At 31.9% G+C, this 6,606-nt stretch overlaps 1 pseudogene; it reads right to left on the reverse strand.

Annotated features, from left to right (window-relative positions):
* Nucleotides 1-247: 247 nt before the first annotated feature.
* Nucleotides 248-4,365, reverse strand: LOC107871843 (annotated as a pseudogene).
* Between the last annotated feature and the right edge of the window lie 2,241 nt (nucleotides 4,366-6,606).

Below are 6,606 nucleotides of genomic sequence, written 5' to 3' on the forward strand. Positions count from 1 at the left end.
AGTTTTAGCCTCACATCTAAATGTAGACATAAGATCAAGTCACTCAAGTTAAATTTTCGTTCAGACTTGAGCACATTTTTGCTAGTCACTTTCTTGGCCATTATTTTGTCTCGTACCGAGCACGTACTCTTGGGAATAACACCATTTTATTCAACCTATCTTGTAATATATGCAATACCATTCTCATAAGAGATGACATCCTTCTTCTTTATACAAACTTTTTGGTCACACAGTTCACCTAAGTCTTTTAAAGGGTGGGCTTTATTGTCTGAGGTATAACCGACGGTTCTAGACGAGGTCGTATGCACTTAAATGTAGTATCTTTGTTTAAACCAGAATCAACAAAGATCGCACCACCAAGGGACTCAATAATATCTACAAGCACCTATGGTAAGCCAAAAAATATCAAAATCCAAAGCATCTATGATACGATTAATCCACATCAATCTTAAGATGATTCTGAGGTGAGCTACTTCGTTCCTCAGAAAAGTTCTCACTTCTTTTTCGTAGGATTTTATTCGATTTGTTGTTGATTGGATGATTGAAAACCATCTCGACAATGGTAAATATTTAACTTTTAGGAAAGTATGCAGTACCTTAGGGAAATTAGTTTCAGCCTCACATCTGAACATAGACATAAGATCAAGTTCTCGAATTCCTCTATAGTACTAAATATATTCCTTTGTAGATCTTGTGAGGCTTGAAAAATATGCTTGGGCAGGCCAGCCTTAACTGCAGACTGAGCATAACACTCATTGTTTAGAGAGGCAGACCTAAAATCAGTAATTAGTCCAGGAATCAGTCCCGGATATTTGAAACAAGGATGTACAGTAACAACATAATAGCACTGAATCTCTAAGAAATTCCAAGCGCTTCATAGCAAGGTCAATATCAACATTTAAATCAAGAGAATTAAAAAGTCACAAAAACTAGTTAAAAAACTATATATGCAATTACTTAATATTCATTAGTGCGAATTTGAATCTATCCTCTCAGTATGCAATAAAGTCTTCAACATATTGCAAAGAAACCATGAGAAAACAAAAAATTATTCATTACATTATTTAACGTTTATTAAGGTAAGGAAGAACTTGACTTTCTCAATCTCAACATTGTCTTAACCGTTCAAGCATTTTTGTTCATATAGCTATATAAACAACGAAGATGTTCACAAGAACTTCTAGTTACATTCATTTAATTCTAAGGTGTTCTAAAAGGAATAAAAATATTTCCAATGGAAGACAGAAGTCAACATGCAACAAGCCATGAAGTACTTCTATTATTTTTATGACATTACAGATCTTGCGCTCTCATACTATAGATTAGTCCAATGTGAGGACATGCATATTGAACTTGGAATAAGATGCAAAGAAAGCAAGATAGGATTCATATAATCAAATTTAAAACCATGAAACTTTCTTAGGTTAATGAAATATTTAGGTTTATAACTTTCCTAGTCTAGGTAACAATATATTTTAGTAATCAAACTGAAACAAATAGATCTAACTATTAAACAACACTAAGACAAATAATATTAATTTACAAGAATAACCTGATAGCACCATGGAATTGTAGGTATCATATAAGATCCATGAGTTAGCATTTTAACATGTAAAGAAGGATCATTGAACTTGTAATGTAGTAGGTTTTCCAAGTATCTGACATTGACTAGCTTCTCAACATTCATGGAGAAGTGCCTTGGCAAAGGTGCATCAACAAAATCGACATCCACCCCAAGACATTTCATAAATGATAAAGCCACCACTTTCCTGCCCAAGCTAAGGTAGGCACCTGTTAGAGCCTCAATAACATCAGCTACTCTCCTATTTTTAATCTTTAGTTTTCCCTTACTATATATTTAATCTGAAGATGTCATAAACACTTTGTTGAGGCTATGAACTTGAGAATTATCACCAGGAATAAGCCATGCTTTAAGACCGAATGGTTCATTTTGGATAAATCCCTGTAATCAAAGGTATTTATTGGAGGGAAAAAACAAAAGAGGAAAAAAGAAAAAGAATTCAGATAGCATTTGTATCCATGAACTCAGAAGAATATGCATTTCAACCAATAAAATATTCTGACTCTAGAGGAACTCCTTAAAAATCCACTGGGATAGTTACTTATACAATTATCCAACAACACTCTCAAAATTGATGCACTGAAGAAATATGCATGTTATACAAATTTGAATAAACAACAATGACCAATAGCAACTATGTTCTGGATACGTGGAACTCAACTAATTAAGTATTAAATTATATTTTCAATTATTTTTTGTTATTATTCTAGAATAAGATTTAAGTGTCCTAGTTTCATAAGGATTAGGGTTAGGGTTTCATATTTCATACTTTCATAAGGATTAGACTTTTTAGAATAGGTTTTTATGTTTCCTACTTTTATAGGGATTAGACTATTGATGTAAATGACTCATATATAAAGGGGTGTCTGAAGGATAAATCAATTAGTCAAATTTAAGAAGAAAGCAAAAGATTTGAGTTCTCTTCCATTGAACACTAAGATTTTAGTCTCCCTTTAATGAGCTGAATTTATGTATTTCCATGTGAATCGATTTTTCCCCAAAGATCCTAAAAATTTATGTATTGCTTTGATACCAAATTGTTAGGATCCTTAGAGAAGGATCGCTTCACAGGGTGATACAACAATTCATTTTGTTAAAGAGAAGCTGAAACCTTAAAGTTTAATGGAAGAGAGAACTGCAATCTTTTCAACTCATTTAAGAGAGCCTAAAACCTTAGAGTTTAAAGGAACAGAAAACTTCAATCTCTTGTTTTTTGCTGAAATTTGACTTATTTATTTATGCTTCAAAAATTTCTTTAAATAGGAGTGATGTTACATCAATAGTCTAATCCCTATGAAAGTAGGAAACATAAAACCTTATTTTACAAAGTCTAATCCTTATAAAAGTAGGAAACATACAAATTTAACCTTAATCCTTCTGAAACTAGGACACTTAAATCCTATTCTAGAATAATAAAGAAAGCTACCTAAAATAAAATTTAATACTTAATAAATTAAGTTTCACGTATCCACAACAAACTAATTGCCATTATCACTAACAGTAGATAGTTGTGTGGGCAAGGAAGGGAAGTGAAGAATGCTTATATGCAAGAGTTGGCAACTTTTAGGTGGCATGAATGATAAAAATTTAATATTGGATGTTTGATTAAAGTATACATGCAAATACGCCACCCCAGGGTGTACCTTAAACTTCAACGAGACATATCAGAAAGAAAAAAATAAGTATTCTATGATAAATAAAGACATGGAGTTGATACTACCCACACTCCTAATGAACCTAACTACATTTTCATAAAGGTATACCTACCGGTATTTCACGAGCACATCGAAGCCTGAATAGTGCAGCATTGGAAATGGTTTTGTTTTTCTTAACAGTGAAAAAACCCTTGTGATGATTTTCATGTCTTAAACACTTGTATACTAGCAGCATATTTGCGGAAGAAATCTCTATAGGCATCAAGTGATTCCAAATGAAAATTCTTAAGGCATTTCTTGGTTATAATTTCTTCCATAATCAATGATTAAAACAAGGAGAAAGTTGTTAGAACATTAATCAACTGATGGAAAATTAGTCACGATAGTATGTATGAAGCTCATAGCTTAAGAAAGTCTAATTTAATTAGAGCAAAGATCGATGAGATCATAGTAGCACATACCTTGGTGGTTGGAATAAAAATATTTAGTGTGCAATGATCTAAATGCATTCTTTTAAAGTTTGAGGCCATAACCAAGAACTCAATATGATGCACGGTCAAAGGATCATATGAATAGGTATAAAGGGTAGAAATAGAGATAGGTGACATGATGAGGGAACATAGTTCATGAGGCAATTCAATAAGTGAATCAGTTGAATATACAAAGGAGTCCAAAGAGGTCAAACAAAAATGAATAGGTGATTCACATTAATTATTATAACAAAAAAGAACCATATGATTAAACCTTTAAACTTATGAATTATATATCTCTAAAGGTAATTCTGCATTTTCCAAATATGTTTTCCCCTAAGAAGTTGTTCTATTTCAAAGCATATGTTGATTCTATGCTAGTAAAAAACACCTTAATTATCATTCTGGAACCAAAATATGATATGGAAAAGCAGCACCAAAAAGGCAAAAGCTAATTGGACAAACCGCTTTTTTGTTGTTTTTTTATATAGGAAAGGGATTCTCCAATTCTCATATCCAACAATGAGTTGCAATCCAAATTATCCAAAAAATTTATAATGCGGTATACCTGACCATTATGAGGTATTGAGGTGTACAAACCAATGAGTCCTCTAACATGCATCCACATACCACCCCAGTTTTGGTGATCACCCTGCATTGGCGACCTTGTGTAGGACCACAATTCATATGCTTATCCCCAAGAACTTGAGAAGGAAACAACAATTAATTCACACAATTCAAATTTATTTAAGGGGTTGTACGAAATGACAGGAGAAAGAGATAATAAAAAACTAAAGAATCAATAGGCTATTGAAATGGAACCAAAGCATTCAACAGTTTACTCAGATCATGGTCAAGCATAATTCCCTAGAAAATGACATGAAATCTCTGACACCATTGAATTTGGAGAGAAAAATATTGATATATACTAAGTATCACCAATCAATTTTGCAGGCAACTAGTACAGAGAAGATACATAACATAAAGTTATAGTCACCAATTCAGATGTAAAGGTAACAACTTTAGTATAATTTAGCTGATCTTGCAAGTGTCTCATCCTATCAATGTCAATTAAAAAGCCAATATTTTATCATCAAACCTGAGCCTTATCCAAACAGAAAGTATAATCCCATGAAGTGTGTAATCACTATAAGAGTTAAGTTGCAACTCAACTAGGTAGTAGTAGTACACTGTTCTGAATCACTACCACAATGACTAACCAATTCTGGTGGAAAATATTTTGATTTTTCAATAGTATGGAATTGAATTTTTGCACAGTATAATATTTTAGAAATCAACAACCACGATCCAAAAAATAGCAATAGATAAAATATGTTTGAATTACCTAATTCTGTGATGATAACTTCTTCTTCCATGATATCAGGAACAAGATTGTCAGTCAAGGCACTCACATTATGAAGTTCTTTACAAGCTTCTAGGAATGCAAGTTGCTTCAATATTTTTCTATTTCCCTGTATAGTAATAATTCTTTTTTAGTGGGCAACTTAGGAAAGTTGTAGCATATATGTTCCTATTTCATTATCAATCACACAACTAGGATTGGCTTTTTAGTACCTATAATTAAATTTAATGTTAGTCAATAATGCAATATTTAACACAGAATACTTAACACATAACAAGGAATATGCAGTACAAACCTATCCAATGGTAACCTTGAGCAATAAAAGTATAACAACCCTAGAACATAGGATGACAACTGCTCCCACGTTTTTAACTTTTTAGCAAGGCTAATCGTATAATTCATCATCTAGAGGTGAACGTGGATTTAAAGCATGATGTAATTATTCTTGTCGCATTATCTCTCCACTAGCCATATAGTTTTGCATGTGAATAAGGGTTGAATCATCCTCACTAAGATTTGGTTAAAATAAGAATGATCAGTCCATTGTTTTATTAAAATCTTCCAAATGTTACTATTGATAATTGTAAAAAATGCGAAAGCCAAAAGTAATTGTTTGTCTATTAAATGACAGTAGTGCAATAGAAAGAAACAACATTAGAAATAGACTGTTTCTATTACCAATGCACCGAAGAAAATAATGACAAAATTCGAAAATTTGGAAAAAAATTCATAGTATCAATTATAATAGATGACAAAATATACCTTTGACCATCAGAAAAAAGTCGGAGTTCTGCATTCGAGCTCACCTACGAGATTGTATATAGCTACAAACAGTAGCTGAGGGATCAAATCTAATGACAAAGTTGAAACTTTGAACATCCAAGCCCTCTTCAATAATAGATGTCACTACAATAATGTTCACCTATATTGTTTGCATGGGTAATAGACTTTAAAATTATCAAAAACTATCTAAAGAAATAAATCAAAATATTGACTTACCAGACCCTTGAAAATTTTTTCCACAATTTTATTTTGAATTTTTTTACTCTGTGAATGCATCATAGAAATATGTCCTGTTGTGTACTCGGTTGTCCAACAACTTTGTTCCGAAAGCAACTTATTCAACAGTGACCGAAGAACAATGACAATAATAATTCTCTTAGTAAATATGATACATCTCAAATCCTTCAGGTCCCTATAGTATTAAAACTAGATGTTTATATGTTACTAACTCAAAAATGTTGGTAAGTATATCACTAAATATATAATCTTATTTCCCTAAGATAGAATGGATAATCTCTCTCCAAATTAAATTCCTAGGAAATTGCCAACAAGTGCATAAAATGAAAAGTTCATATAATTATTGATAAATCCAATGTAGGCTCAAGAAAAACACAAAGAATTATAAGACCTTACAAAGAATCATTGCAACAACTCTAAATCACATATCATTTTATATGTGCTTCCTTCAAATCTATGAAAGAAAAGTAAGGTAGGTCCATTTCGCTCAGAGAAACAAAAAGATAACCTTCCTTC

This window comes from Capsicum annuum, chromosome 5 (genome assembly GCF_002878395.1).
Source record: "Capsicum annuum cultivar UCD-10X-F1 chromosome 5, UCD10Xv1.1, whole genome shotgun sequence".
Taxonomy (NCBI): domain Eukaryota; kingdom Viridiplantae; phylum Streptophyta; class Magnoliopsida; order Solanales; family Solanaceae; genus Capsicum; species Capsicum annuum.